The 16,613-nt window shown below is 46.0% G+C and overlaps 1 protein-coding gene across 4 annotated transcripts in view; it reads left to right on the top strand.

Annotated features, from left to right (window-relative positions):
- The window catches only part of SHANK3 (SH3 and multiple ankyrin repeat domains 3), a 502,635-nt gene that overhangs the window by 135,513 nt on the left and 350,509 nt on the right, over positions 1–16,613 (top strand). The gene's annotated exons all lie outside the window — the stretch shown is intronic.

The raw sequence follows: 16,613 nt of genomic DNA, 5'->3' as shown, positions 1-16,613 counted from the left end.
CTCATATCTATCTATTTCATATATATATATATATATATATATATATATATATATATATATATATCTTCTATCTATCTATCTATCTATCTTCTTTGTTCTGTATGACTCTGTGTGTATAGTGGATGCTGTGTGGGTGTTGGGTGCTGGGAGTTTGCAGTGCCTGTCCTCAGTGAATGGCAAGTGCAGTAGTTGGCAGCAGCTGGGCAAGTTCAGTAGTAGATAGTGGAGCTGTGCCAAGGATGAGGATAGTGCAGTAGATGTGGCTGCCAGTCCATTACACATCCAGACACTATACTATCATTATCACTATGCACTGAATGTACTGGAGGTGGCACTGGCATCCTGCAGGGCATGCATACACTTCATGGAATGTGGTGGACTAGTAATGCCATAGTAGTACATGTGCCAGATTGGTTTAAAAGATAGAAATAGAAGGAGTTGTGTTTAAATTGGGTTCCTCCTTTGTGTTATAGCAGCGACCAGCCTTGTTTCTTGCAGTAGACGCTGCAGAGCTCGTGCTGGAGAGGGCGACACTAGTCTGCTGGTGATTTCACTGACTTAGTGTAAGGCTGGCGGTTGACTACTAATATGTGCATGGCATGAACCAGAGATGACAGTGCTATGGTACTATAGACAGCATGCAGGTGCTGGTGGTGATGCTTTTCATGCAATCTTCCCTGCACTATGATGCCATTTCCCCATGACCAAAGTAAAGCTTCGGCCTGACGCTGCACACACATGATACATTGCCATAGATCGCTTTACTTGTAGTATGAGGTAGCAATGCTTCACTGTGTTTCTATATGTAGATGGCAGTGCCTCACATAGGATGGTGACAGCGCTTCACATGGTACAACCCAGAGCTGCTTTAACGTTTTGCTGTAGATGGCAGTGCTTCACCATGGTACCATGGACAGCGCAGGCGGCAGCAGTAGAGTAGAGCACTAGATGGCAGTGCTTCAATGAGACCTTCTAGCTACAGGGCTACCTGAAATGCCTACAGCATGATCTGTAACCGTGATCTCATCCAGGGGGCAGCACATACATTTAGTGTCTGTCCATCTAAGTTAGGGTGTGCTCACCTTAGCCACATGAGTTCTGTCTTTACAAGATCCATGTCTATATGACAGCCTTTCCATTCATTTTGCAAGGGATTCTGGCAGATCGCATTGACTCATAATTGATCTGTCAGGTTCCCATACATTTGCAGGGCAGAAGAGGACGCTGCACACACGTGATACATTGCCATAGATTGCTTTACTTGTAGTATAAGGTAGCTATGCTTCACTGTGTTTCTATATCTAGATGGCAGTGCCTCACATAGGACGGTGACAGCGCACATTCAGTGAAATCTGACAAAATGGACCAGCCATTAGTGTGAATAAAGCCTAACAGTATGTACGGACTGAGGTTGTGGCTGGTTCTTCTTTCTGCCCACACAGTAGCGAAGGGGTACAACGTTTTGGACGTCCTCAATCAAAATATTGTGCCCAGGGCCTCATGCACACTGTAAATTGCTTTGTAATATGGCGTTCTGTTCTATAGTATAATTTTACTATGCCTTTGTATGTTTGGATATTTTATCCGCAGGCATCTACTTTGAGTTTTCCTTATGTCAATACACTTTGGGGGAGCGTTATCAAAACTGGTGTAGAAAAAGAGTGGTGCAGTTGCCCATAGCAATGAATCAGATAACTTCTTTCATTTTTTTAAAAGGCCTCTGAAAAATGAAAGAAGTTATCTGATTGGTTGCTATGGGCAACTGCACCACTCTTCCTCTCCACAGGTGTTGATAAATCTCCCCCTTTATGTACAGGGAATCTGTCAGTTGTATTTGCTGCTTTGACAGTGTTTCCCAATTAGGGAGCCTCCAGCCTTTGGCTGTCCGGGCATGCTGGGAGTTGTAGTTTGGCCACAGCTGGAGGCACCCTGGTAGGGAATCACTTTGTTATGAGCTGCAGACACAGATAGATAGGTGTTAGGGTATAAAAGCAAACTGAGCTTATGTTGGTTTCCAAACTTCTAAAATGGTCTTTTATTTCTACGCCGAGGAGGAATTGCTGAGCTGTTCAAGTGCCACAGCCCTTATGACTTGCCCTTACCTCACAGCCCCCTCTTTTATAGACATATAGGGGGAGATTAATCAAAACCTGTCCAGAGGAAAAGTGGCCCAGTTGCCCATAGCAACCAATCAGATCGCTTCTTTCATTTTTAACAAGGCCTCTGCAAAATGAAAGAAGCGATCTGCTTAGTTGCTATGGGCAACTGGGCAACTTTTCTTTGCACAGGTTTTGATAAATCTCCCCCTATATAGGGCTTTGTATATAAATCTAGGAGGAGCGTTTTGCAATACAGTTCCCGTATACGTTTTCTATGTGAAAATCGTATGGAACCGGATTGAAAACCGTTTGCATTGACCCTCCATTGAAAAGCGTATGCCAAAAGATGCATCAGGTTGTGTCCGTTTTGCATCCTGTATGGTTTTGTCAGTTTTTTTCCCTTACCCAAATCTGTAGCCTACGACGGATTTTGGTCCTGGTGAAAAACTGTATTAAACCGTATACGTTTTTTTTAACATGGTAATCAATGTGAACCGTACAGAACTGTATGTGCGTACAGTTCCATACGGTTTTCACCATACGGTTTTTGACTTTGCACAGTTTTTTTCTTGGAATTTCAATCAAACAAGTGAAAGTTTATTCATAATGGAGTGAAAAGTTAAAAACATGCATTTTTTCTTAAAAAACGGATGCAACCGGACATCATTTTTTAAACCATATACGGATTTTAACTGTATACGGGTTAAAATTTGTACACACGTTTTGATACAGTTTAGTCCGGTTTTGAGGAATCAGTTTTTCATCAAAAACCTGATACGGGAACTGTATAGCAAAAAGGTGGTGTGAATGCATCCTAAAGAGATTTTATAAGTGTAGAAGCCACCATCAGCTCCAGGAAAGGTACGGTTTGCTTTTATACCCTAACATGTCTGCATCTCATAGCAGCAAATTCAGCTGATAGTTTCCTTTTAAGGGTCTATTCACACGTACAGTTTTCTGCGCAGATTTGATGCACAGGATTTTCTGTCGCAGATTTCGATGTAAACTAAATGACTGAACACAGGTTCAAATCCTGCGCATCAAATCTGCGCAGAATACTGTACGGATGAATAAACCCTGTTAAGAAACACTTTTTTTTCTCTCTCATCCTATTTCCCTCTGGAACTTGAAACAAAAATTGGAATTGAACATTCTAAGCGTATTATCTAAGTAGTTTTTTCTGCAGCAGTTCTGTTCTTGTTCATCCACCATCTTGGTTTATTTCTTTGCTCTCTAGAACATGGTGGAAGCTGTGCTCACAATGTGCTCTCCCATCATCATACATGTCATGTAACACTACAGTGGGTCATAGTTGTAAGGCCTTTTATCCTTTTCTTCGGCTGCATTCACACCTCCTTTTTACATTACGGGTGCCGGATCGGCTCATTTTTGACCCGTATCCAGTTTTGTGACCGGACCTAAAACCGTAGTATACTACGGTTTTAGGTCCGGTCAGGAAACCGTATACGGGTCAAAAATGAGCCGACCGGAGTCACCGTTTGACTCCGGTCGGCTCATTAAAGTAAATGGAGTTCAGCGCTGGTCCGATGGGCTTACGGAGAGCCCGGTTTGCCCCTCCCCCAGCCGGATCCGGCACCCGTAATGTAAAAACGAAGTGTGAATGCAGCCTTATAAGCTTTGGGGGGATATTCAGGAGCCAAATCCCTGTCTCCTGCGGGGCTGTCTACTCCCAGTCACATCTCCATCTAATCTATCAACCTTCATTGTCTTACCTTTACTGTGTCACCAGCCTAGGTGTACATAGCCTGGGCAATGTTCTCAGTCAACATGTTTCACCTCCTCTTCCCCTGATGTCTTCATTTCATCTATCCTTACAGAGGATCATCAACTTCTTCCTCCATAGTCTCTCCTGTCATTTCTTCACTTACATTTTCCTAGTCGCCTTCTATCTTAATAGTCTCCCCTATGATTTCATTCCTCCAAAGCCGTTTTCCCAACCTTGTGCCACCAGCAGTTGCAAAACTACAACTCCCAGCATGCTGAACAGCCTTTTGCATGCTGCTGTTGTAGTTTTTGCTACAGGTGAATGCAGGCTTGTTGTGAAACACTGCTCCACATACTCCCTATCATTTCCTTCTTCCATTCAGCTTAATGTCACTTCTATTTCTGAAGACAACCGGAAATGGTTTTTTACTTAACGGCACTTGAGGCGGCTCTACAATGCTTTCTCCTGCCCAATCTGGTGATAACCCCAACCCTTTTAGCAATAACCCCTCTCCCTCCATAACTATTCATCCCCTATTCCTCAGCATGTCGGTGAAGGGGGCGGAGAAAGCATTGCACATACAGCAGCACCCCGCCTCCAGTGCAGAAGAAATGACTATATTAGCAACAAGATGGATATCTCCTAAACAGATGCACAGATTTTTGCCTGGTAAGTAGCATTAGAAACAGGGTCAACAAGTTCAATGTTGTAGTGGAATTTTTTCGAGCGGATTTTCCTGGTGGAAAGTATGCCTCATAAACTCTCTAGTGTGCACTGTGCAGCGTAATCCCATTGCCAGCAATGGGACTCTTGTGCTCCGGATTTTCTCAGTGTAACTTCAAAACATTCCGTAGTGTGAACCCAGCCTTCTCATCCATAGCCCTCCACATTGCTGCACATCCCTACATTTCCTCCCTCATCCCTGTCTACCATCCTACATGTGCCCTCCTCTCTGCTAATAATCTGAAGTTAAGATCTTCTATAATCCGAACCTCTCACTCCCATCTCCAAGACTTTGCTCGTCCTACACCAGTTTTTTTGGAAGGTGATACCCCGAACCCTCAGAATTATACCCAACATTTACAGTTTTAAATGTGCCCAAAGGACACATCTCTTCAAGCAGGAGTATTACATCCCCTACATGATGTCCCTTTCTATAATTTGGCATTATCTTCCTACACTCCATACACTTTAAGCAGAGCTTTCCAAACTTTTCACATTGGTGAAACCCTTTTTTAGACATGCATAGTTAGGTGACACATTCCTCGCCGTTCCACTAATTGCACCTATCACGTTGCGCATCCTACAATTTACAACATGGTACCAGTATCCAGTAGAGCATTACAGATGTGGCTGCTCTTCCCTGTGCCATATCATCTCCTCTTTCATCACCCCCTGTGTCACTTCTTTACCCTCTTGATCACCTACTGTGCCATTTCACCCCCCATTGATCACCCCTGTGCTGTTTCACTTTCTCATTTACCGCCCCGATCACTCCACTGTGCCACCTTACATCCCTCTGATCACGCCTTGTGCCACTTTATCCCACCCTGATCCCCCCCCTGTACCACTTCATTCTCCTCCTTGATCCCCCTGTGTCATTTTATTCCCCCCTTGTGCCACTTTATTCCCCCTTATCGCCCCATGTACCCCTCTATCCCCCTCTTGATCCCCCCTGTGCGACTTTATTCTCCCCCTTGATCCAACGCTGTGCCACTTCATTTCCCACCATTAATCACCCCCTGTATCTCTTCATTCTCCCCCTTGAACCCCCCTGCCCCCCTGTTCCACACGATTTTCCCTTGCCACTTAAGAACAGTGACCAGTGGGGGTTGCCGCCGATTGGGACACTTGGGGGCTGCCACCAACACACTGTGTCGTCACACCCTATTTGGAAAGCTCTGACTCAGATTGGCTGATGACTGGTTCATCCACCTTTATATACTTTTATCTTATTGTAAACGTAGCTGGACCATTGAATATACACAGTCTTCCTAACCACTTTATCTTTCCACATAGCTTCCTTATCATCCCTTTACTCCCCATACATCCTTCCTTATTTCTTTCTTTATCCTTACTTGCCCTCCATTGTCACTTCCTACCTCCTTCTGCAGACTCCCTGTCTTATCCGTCCTATGAATATAGACTCCATTATTTACTTAGATCTCCAGACACAGCCTAACCTATGTTATGTCCCCATAAACAATGTTCCCCCAAAACAGACTCCACTGTCATCCAATCCAACTTCCCTTGCTATGATTTCTCCAAGAGCCGAGTATGACAGCACCTATAGGGTAGCTATGCATTTCATGGTAAATCTTTTAAGAGATGCCTGTCAAGCAATTGATAATAAATATGGGTAGTCAATGTTGGTAGATAAAAAAAAAACAACTGTGTTACATAACAATTTACTTTATTAAAAATTCCGCCACTAATCCTTCACTGATGGTAACCATGGTGGTATGTAAACACTGCATCTGCCTTACAATGCTGTGACAAGGCATTTTCACCCTTAACATTTTGTATAGTAACCATTGAGTGTACAAAATGTACAATAATTCAAAAAATGTCATTTTAAACAAAAGGCTTAAACATCCGTGTTAGGACCTGTTCACAAGCAGCTTTAAAAACAGATATAGTCAGCAGGATGTCGGCACACGAGGATTTAGCCTGAATTGCTTGGGTGCTTCAGAGAAATCATGGTTTAAAAAAGCCACTGGGGCCTGGATAAATAGTCACGGAAGGTGGTCCCCACGGCTGGTCCCCTCCCTGCTAGCCTTGAGTGACATGTCTCTTTTTGTCCCCTCCTTAGTAGAGCTGTACCACTCATAGTCGGTGGGGTGGAGAGCAGCACTCACATCGACTAGCTGCCGCACTCTGGCTGCTTTTCAACACTATAGGGGTTTATCATGAGAGCTTTGTTCAATGCAAAACCTGTTGAATAAACGTGTTTTCATTGTTGCTGTGCAAAATTTATCAAGTGGCGCATGTCACTGTAGAAATTTACACAGTTGACAGGACGCCACTAGATAGCACATAAAAGCTCATATACATTCAGATGCCGGCTGGTCACTGTACATTGAAGATAACTTTAGCGCAAGTAAGTGAGCTAAAATAAAAACACACAGTATGTTCTTTTTAGCAGGCATACACCCCTAGGATTTCTCTAAAATGCCTGAGTGTTTTAGAGTAAACCATAGTGTTTTGGCATCCCACTGCCTGTATCTGTTTCATGCTGCTGTGGTTTGGGCAGCATGATACAGGTGACAGCTTACCTTTAATTTTAGACTATTAGCTGGCTTATGCTGCACTGGTAAGCCACAACCCTTTGTTGCGCGAGGCACAAAAGTCTAAAATGCATCAGAAAGTTGGTGCAAGTCATGAAAAACAGTTTTTAGCACAAATGACAGCAGATTATTGGCGAACACACTTCTACAACTAGGGGCTGTCCCTGCCATGGTGTTCGGCAGTGGACAATAAGCCAGTTGCTGTCAGTAGTAGCATCTGGCTCCATGTAGTTGGCAATGAGTGGTGAGGGCAGGAAGAACAGCTGCTTTAGCAAGTCACCATGACAATTTGGTAGTGTACAGCCATGTAAAACAGTCCTGTAGGTTATAAATGAATGGATTCACAGCATAGATATCTTTGCTACTTCAAGCTACCACATCCCCCACTGTAAGATGAAAAAATCAAACACTCGTTACCTTATTCTTACTGTACCTTATACAGATACATCTTAACAATAAGGCTGACTCTCTTTTCTTGGACTTGGGAAGGAGATGGTCAGCCCTGGACCTGGAGGAGTGATGTAAGGCTAACCTGAGCATGTGGACTCTTTCTATAGGGACATTCCATAGAATAGACCTGACATGATATAGACTCCCCAATCTGATTTGGATGTGATTTAGTAATCCTCTCTGAATATGATAGCATTGTTATCAACCACTATACGTTTGCTATGAATAGGTTCCTACTATGAAGCAACAGGATCCTTGTTAGGGACCCCTCTAAATAGTGGGAATGTATTGGAAAATGATGGACAGCTTGCAAGTTGTTTAGGAAAATCAGGGTAGAGGAAAAGCCTAAGGTTCACCGTAATGCTATCAGAACCACAGGATACAGTATGCACATAACAATTCAGTGTACATTATGTTGCCAGATATAATGTTACTGCTATTCAGGTATAGGAAACCAGCATCAACAACCATTCATTTCACAGGCCACAATCTGGGAAAGCGGGTTTATAAGTATCAGAGGACTTGTAATCTACCCTACTAAAGCGAGTCTTGACAAAAACATCATATTTTTCACAATGGGGAAGAGTAATTTCTTCTATTGCTCTCGTCTTTCCAAAGCCATTAAACCACTAGTGTATAGTTGGGAATTTCGTTTTCTTCCAAGGCTCTATGAGCTGATGCTCTGTTAGCATTTATCGCTATTGTATGTGATTGTGACGGAGAAGAACCCCTCAGGTGTCTAGAGCAATGTCCCCCTCTGGCACACATCTCAGGCTGTGTTAACTAATTGTTTAACTATCACAAAGTGTCCAAATCCATTTTATCCCTAACATTTTGTTATCGGATTGTAAATGTAGAGAAACATTATCAAGGGAAATGATCGTTCCTGAAACATTATCAAGAGAAAAGGACGTTCCTGAGGAAATCAATCAGTGTTAATCAAAGTGGATGGAAGGAAAAGGATTTCATTATTACACAGTTTGGTAACATCATTGTAAATAGTGTAGAAGGGCATGATGGGTAATGATATAAGTCAACTAAATCCTCCCAGGGTGTGAGAATAAAATATATTAAATGAGCAGTTAACCTAAAGTTTATAATATGTAATTGTTGGCTTGTCTGTTGGTGCACTAGTGTGCGAATGAGGAAAGGATCATTCCATTCTAGGATCAATGTTGTATGACTTCATGAGTATAGTCACATATGTTGTGATGGAAGTATGGTTGGGATTTTAAGAAAGCAAGATAGAACCGGCACTGCTAGCTCTGTGAATTACGGGAAATCAATTGCAATGTGGGAGTACTATTCACGTAATGAGATGTGGTGGTGCTCTAGCTTGGCAAGCAGTTGAAAGCAATATTCAATAGAAACATGAAACGCTGCCAACTCACCGACTCTTCTCAAATCTTCTTTATTGACCTAAAATACTCACATACAGGTAACTATTGGGGAGGACACATACCGGGGGGGGGGGGGGGGGGGTACAAAGGCGACAGCAGCAGCCGATGTTTCGCACGGTTATGTGCTTCGCCTTGACGAGGCCAGACGAAACACGTAACCCGTGCGAAACATCGACTGCTGCTGTCACCTTTGTACCCCCCCGATATGTGTCCTCCCCAATAGTTACCTGTATGTGAGTATTTTACGTCAATAAAGAAGATTTGAGAAGAGTCGATGATTTGCCAGCGTTTCATGTTTCTATTGAATATGGTTGGGATTTTGTTAGTGCTTGTAAGTGGTCATCTAAGATCTTGGTGAGTATTAAAGGGGTACTCCGCCCCTAGATATCTTATCCCCTTTACAAAGGATAGGGGATAAGATGTCTGATCGCGGGGGTCCCGTCACTGAGAACCACACACGATCAGACATCTTATCTGCTATCCTTCGAATAGGGGATAAGATGTCTAGGGGTGGAGTACCCCTTTAAGTAGTCGTGATTAAGAAGTAATTGAGGCTGATATGATGGAATTTATGTGGGGTCCCCACCAGGTTTACATATCAGGACAATTCTTCATTCATGGTAGTCAGGGTAGAGATATTTGTCTGAATAATCTTATATACAGAGAAAAAGCCTGCCAGGACCTTTTAATAATTTTATTATTGCGCATGTGTGAAACCACATTGGACCAACCACTATGGTGTTTTTTTCCAGAAGATTTCTCCTCTCCGAGGGAATTACTGGTAAAGTCAGATCAAGTCTTTGCAGAGTCATATGGAGTCAGTAAAGTTAGGTGTGGGGATATGATCTGTGTTTTAAATATTCTGTCTGTGTAGTAAGGTGTACCAGTTTCACTATTTTATGGATAAAACCTCTAGGTATGCGTATTGTACCTAATCTATTTCCTTTGAGACTTCACAATGCACTAAACAATATAGTTTTTTTTTTAAGTTGGTGCACTGGTTGCTTCCGCCTCTCAGATAGATATACAAAGATCGGATTATTGGCCTGTCCAGTTGTGAATTTGTTGGCAGATTGCTGGGATTGTTTGACCCTGATCAGAGAGATCTGTTAATTTCTCTGCATAGATTTCTATGCCGGGGAGAGACGAGCAGTGCAGTCCGCTATCTTGGCTAATAACTCAGGAGTGAGACCCAGTGCGATCAACAACTTTGGACATGTTATTTTTGATGACTGAAAAGGCACAATATGCTGGTGGCACCACTGGATGCAGAACTAGGCAAACAATAATTAAATATAGGGATGGGGGAGCCACAGCAAAAAATGAGGGGTACAAGGAGCTAATAAAATATAGTCTGAAACTGTAATCCAAAAAATGAGAAAAAATAAGCTACCGAGCACTCACCTCTAAAAACTTCAAACTTTATTCAGCCATCTAAAATCCAGAAAGGTTCCTGGCAGATAAAAATGAAAAAAAAAAATGCCATGGCATAGCCGGGCGTGCACGAGGCGACGGAACCGTTTCACGGTATTCCCCGCTTCCTCTGGCCAGAGGCCAGAGGAAGCGGGGAATACCGCTAAACGGCTCCGTCGCCTCGTGCACGCCAGAGGACGTGGGGAATACCGCGAAACGGCTCTGTCGCCTCGTGCACGCCCGGCTATGCCTTGGTGTTTTTTTTTCGTTTTTATCTGCCAGGATCCCTTCTGCATTTTAGATGGCTGAATAAAGTTTGTAGTTTTTAGAGGTGAGTGCTCGGTAGCTTATTTTTTCTCATTTTTGGGATTTTTTTTTTTTTATGACAGTACCGCTTTAAGACAAGGATTTCATAATTATGTTCTATGCTAGGGTCCTTTAAAACGGGGAAACACATGTCCGGTATGACCGCTCTAGCAGATTGGTTCTCTCTTGAGGATCCTTTTAAACAGCTCAATGATTGTGCATCCAATTGCTGGATAATTCGTGAAGCCATTCACTTTATCATTTTTGGCCACACGTCCCCTTTTTAGACAGGGGGATGTACGGCTGGTAAACAATGATTTTTAGGCTTGCATAAACAATACGATTAGCTAAAAAAAAGACATTTTCTTTGTGGTTGGCTGATCGCTGGCCCTTTTACACAGGTTAGTTATTGGGAACAATAATTGACCCATGTAAAAGGATCTTTAGTCCCAAATTCGATTGGTGTTATTTATAAGAGGTCCTCAATTTGTTGGTGAGTGGAAGCTGAGAATCCAGTATGGACAGTGATCATTTGCTGTGGGGACTTTTATTGGCTATGCCATTGACTTATTTTATGTTGTGACTAGTAAAGCACTACACAGATTTTGAAGCTGTTCTCTAAATCATAGTATGTTATTTTGTATTCTGCGCAGTCCTTAGACTTGTGTATTGGGTTACGGGGATGCATTACTGTTGAATGTGGAGCTTTAATTTTGTTAAGAAATATCAACGCTTGGAATTGAATAATGTGTTTGTTACGCCGAGCGCTCCGGGTCCCCGCTCCTCCCCGGAGCGCTCACTTCACTCTCCCCGCTGCAGCGCTCCGGTCACATCCTCTGACCCGGGGCGCTGCGATTCCGCTGCCAGCCGGGATGCGATTCGCGATGCGGGTAGCGCCCGCTCGCGATGCGCACCCCGGCTCCCGTACCTGACTCGCTCTCCGTCTGTTCTGTCCCGGCGCGCGCGGCCCCGCTCCCTAGGGCGCGCGCGCGCCGGGTCTCTGCGATTTAAAGGGCCACTGCGCCGCTGATTGGCGCAGTGGTTCCAATTAGTGTGTTCACCTGTGCACTTCCCTATATCACCTCACTTCCCCTGCACTCCCTTGCCGGATCTTGTTGCCATTGTGCCAGTGAAAGCGTTCCTTGTGTGTTCCTAGCCTGTGTTCCAGACCTTCTGCCGTTGCCCCTGACTACGATCCTTGCTGCCTGCCCCGACCTTCTGCTACGTCCGACCTTGCTTCTGCCTACTCCCTTGTACCGCGCCTATCTTCAGCAGCCAGAGAGGTGAGCCGTTGCTAGTGGATACGACCTGGTCACTACCGCCGCAGCAAGACCATCCCGCTTTGCGGCGGGCTCTGGTGAAAACCAGTAGTGGCTTAGAACCGGTCCACTAGCACGGTCCACGCCAATCCCTCTCTGGCACAGAGGATCCACTACCTGCCAGCCGGCATCGTGACAGTAGATCCGGCCATGGATCCCGCTGAAGTTCCTCTGCCAGTTGTCGCTGACCTCACCACGGTGGTCGCCCAGCAGTCACAACAGATAGCGCAACAAGGCCAACAGCTGTCTCAACTGACCGTTATGCTACAACAGTTACTACCACAGCTTCAGCAGTCATCTCCTCCGCCAGCTCCTGCACCTCCTCCGCAGCGAGTGGCCGCTCCTGGGCTACGCCTATCCTTGCCGGATAAATTTGATGGGGACTCTAAGTTTTGCCGTGGCTTTCTTTCCCAATGTTCCCTGCATCTGGAGATGATGTCGGACCTGTTTCCCACTGAAAGGTCTAAGGTGGCTTTCGTAGTCAGCCTTCTGTCCGGAAAAGCCCTGTCATGGGCCACACCGCTCTGGGACCGCAATGACCCCGTCACTGCCTCTGTACACTCCTTCTTCTCGGAAATCCGAAGTGTCTTTGAGGAACCTGCCCGAGCCTCTTCTGCTGAGACTGCCCTGTTGAACCTGGTCCAGGGTAATTCTTCCGTTGGCGAGTATGCCGTACAATTCCGTACTCTTGCTTCAGAATTGTCCTGGAATAATGAGGCCCTCTGCGCGACCTTCAAAAAAGGCCTATCCAGCAACATTAAAGATGTTCTGGCCGCACGAGAAATTCCTGCTAATCTACATGAACTTATTCACCTAGCCACTCGCATTGACATGCGTTTTTCCGAAAGGCGTCAGGAACTCCGCCAAGATATGGACTCTGTTCGCACGAGGCGTTTCTTCTCCTCGGCTCCTCTCTCCTCTGGTCCCCTGCAATCTGTTCCTGTGCCTCCCGCCGTGGAGGCTATGCAGGTCGACCGGTCTCGCCTGACACCTCAAGAGAGGACACGACGCCGTATGGAGAACCTCTGCCTGTACTGTGCTAGTACCGAACACTTCCTGAGGGATTGTCCTATCCGTCCTCCCCGCCTGGAAAGACGTACGCTGACTCCGCACAAAGGTGAGACAGTCCTTGATGTCTACTCTGCTTCTCCACGTCTTACTGTGCCTGTGCGGATGTCTGCCTCTGCCTTCTCCTTCTCTACTGTGGCCTTCTTGGACTCTGGATCTGCAGGAAATTTTATTTTGGCCTCTCTCGTCAACAGGTTCAACATCCCGGTGACCAGTCTCGCCAGACCCCTCTACATCAATTGTGTAAATAATGAAAGATTGGACTGTACCATACGTTTCCGCACGGAGCCCCTTCTTATGAGCATCGGATCTCATCACGAGAGGATTGAACTTTTGGTCCTCCCCAATTGCACCTCGGAAATTCTCCTTGGACTTCCCTGGCTTCAACTTCATTCCCCAACCCTGGATTGGTCCACTGGGGAGATCAAGAGTTGGGGGTCCTCTTGTTCCAAGAACTGTCTAAAACCGGTTCCCAGTAACCCTTGCCGTAACTCTGTGGCTCCTCCAGTAACCGGTCTCCCTAAGGCCTATATGGACTTCGCGGATGTTTTCTGCAAAAAACAAGCTGAGACTCTACCTCCTCACAGGCCTTATGATTGTCCTATCGACCTCCTCCCGGGCACTACTCCACCCCGGGGCAGAATTTATCCTCTCTCTGCCCCAGAGACTCTTGCCATGTCTGAATACGTCCAGGAGAATCTAAAAAAGGGCTTTATCCGTAAATCCTCCTCTCCTGCCGGAGCCGGATTTTTCTTTGTGTCCAAAAAAGATGGCTCCCTACGTCCTTGCATTGACTACCGCGGTCTTAATAAAATCACGGTTAAGAACCGCTACCCCTTACCCCTCATCTCTGAACTCTTTGATCGCCTCCAAGGTGCCCACATCTTTACTAAATTGGACTTAAGAGGCGCCTATAACCTCATCCGCATCAGAGAGGGGGATGAGTGGAAAACGGCATTTAACACCAGAGATGGACACTTTGAGTATCTGGTCATGCCCTTTGGCCTGTGCAACGCCCCTGCCGTCTTCCAAGACTTTGTCAATGAAATTTTTCGTGATCTGTTATACTCCTGTGTTGTTGTATATCTGGACGATATCCTAATTTTTTCTGCCAATCTAGAAGAACACCGCCAGCATGTCCGTATGGTTCTTCAGAGACTTCGTGACAATCAACTCTATGCCAAAATTGAGAAATGTCTGTTTGAATGCCAATCTCTTCCTTTTCTAGGATATTTGGTCTCTGGCCAGGGACTACAGATGGATCCAGACAAACTCTCTGCCGTCTTAGATTGGCCACGCCCCTCCGGACTCCGTGCTATCCAACGCTTTTTGGGGTTCGCCAATTATTACAGGCAATTTATTCCACATTTTTCTACCATTGTGGCTCCTATCGTGGCTTTAACCAAAAAAAATGCTGATCCCAAGTCCTGGCCTCCTCAAGCAGAAGACGCCTTTAAACGACTCAAGTCTGCCTTTTCTTCGGCTCCCGTCCTCTCCAGACCTGACCCTTCCAAACCCTTCCTATTGGAGGTTGATGCCTCCTCAGTGGGAGCTGGAGCTGTTCTTCTACAAAAAAATTCTTCCGGGCATGCTGTCACTTGTGGTTTTTTCTCTAGGACCTTCTCTCCAGCGGAGAGGAACTACTCCATCGGGGATCGAGAGCTTCTAGCCATTAAATTAGCACTTGAGGAATGGAGGCATCTGCTGGAGGGATCAAGTTTTCCTGTTATTATCTACACCGACCACAAGAACCTCTCCTACCTCCAGTCTGCCCAACGGCTGAATCCTCGCCAGGCCCGGTGGTCTCTGTTCTTTGCCCGATTTAATTTTGAGATTCACTTTCGTCCTGCCGATAAGAACATTAGGGCCGATGCTCTCTCTCGTTCCTCGGATGCCTCAGAAGTTGAACTCTCTCCGCAACACATCATTCCACCTGACTGCCTGATCTCCACTTCTCCTGCCTCCATCAGGCAGTCTCCTCCAGGAAAGACCTTTGTTTCTCCACGCCAACGCCTCGGAATCCTCAAATGGGGTCACTCCTCCCATCTCGCAGGTCATGCGGGCATCAAGAAATCTGTGCAACTCATCTCCCGCTTCTATTGGTGGCCGACTCTGGAGACGGATGTTGTGGACTTTGTGCGAGCCTGCACTATCTGTGCCCGGGATAAGACTCCTCGCCAGAAGCCCGCTGGTTTTCTTCATCCTCTGCCTGTCCCCGAACAGCCTTGGTCTCTGATTGGTATGGATTTTATTACTGATTTACCCCCTTCCCGTGGCAACACTGTTATTTGGGTGGTCGTTGATCGATTCTCCAAAATGGCACATTTCATCCCTCTTCCTGGTCTTCCTTCTGCGCCTCAGTTGGCTAAACAATTTTTTGTACACATTTTTCGTCTTCACGGGTTGCCTACGCAGATTGTCTCGGATAGAGGCGTCCAATTCGTGTCTAAATTCTGGAGGGCTCTCTGTAAACAACTCAAGATTAAATTAAATTTTTCTTCTGCATATCATCCCCAGTCCAATGGACAAGTAGAAAGAATTAACCAGATCTTGGGTGATTATTTGCGACATTTTGTTTCCTCCCGCCAGGATGACTGGGCAGATCTCCTCCCATGGGCCGAATTCTCGTATAACTTCAGGGTCTCTGAATCTTCCTCCAAATCCCCATTTTTCGTGGTGTACGGCCGTCACCCTCTTCCCCCCCTCCCTACTCCCTTGCCCTCTGGTCTGCCCGCTGTGGATGAAATTTCTCGTGACCTTTCCATCATATGGAGAGAGACCCAAAATTCTCTCTTACAGGCTTCATCACGCATGAAGAAGTTCGCGGATAAGAAAAGAAGAGCTCCTCCCGTTTTTTCCCCTGGAGACAAGGTATGGCTCTCCGCTAAATATGTCCGCTTCCGTGTCCCTAGCTACAAGTTGGGACCACGCTATCTTGGTCCTTTCAAAATTTTGTGTCAAATTAATCCTGTCTCTTATAAACTTCTTCTTCCTCCTTCTCTTCGTATCCCTAATGCCTTTCACGTCTCTCTTCTCAAACCACTCATCCTCAACCGTTTTTCTCCTAAATCTGTTCCTCCCACTCCTGTTTCCGGCTCCTCGGACATCTTCTCTGTCAAAGAGATCTTAGCTTCCAAAAAGGTCAGAGGGAAAATTTTTTTTTTAGTGGACTGGGAGGGTTGTGGTCCTGAAGAGAGATCCTGGGAACCTGAGGACAACATCCTAGACAAAAGTCTGCTCCTCAGGTTCTCAGGCTCTAAGAAGAGGGGGAGACCCAAGGGGGGGGGTACTGTTACGCCGAGCGCTCCGGGTCCCCGCTCCTCCACGGAGCGCTCGCTTCACTCTCCCCGCTGCAGCGCTCCGGTCACATCCTCTGACCCGGGGCGCTGCGATTCCGCTGCCAGCCGGGATGCGATTCGCGATGCGGGTAGCGCCCGCTCGCGATGCGCACCCCGGCTCCCGTACCTGACTCGCTCTCCGTCTGTTCTGTCCCGGCGCGCGCGGCCCCGCTCCCTAGGGCGCGCGCGCGCCGGGTCTCTGCGATT

This window comes from Hyla sarda, chromosome 4 (assembly GCF_029499605.1).
Source record: "Hyla sarda isolate aHylSar1 chromosome 4, aHylSar1.hap1, whole genome shotgun sequence".
NCBI lineage: Eukaryota > Metazoa > Chordata > Amphibia > Anura > Hylidae > Hyla > Hyla sarda.
The sequence above is the reverse complement of the archived record's forward strand: the minus strand, read 5'-3'. Positions and strand labels throughout refer to the sequence as shown.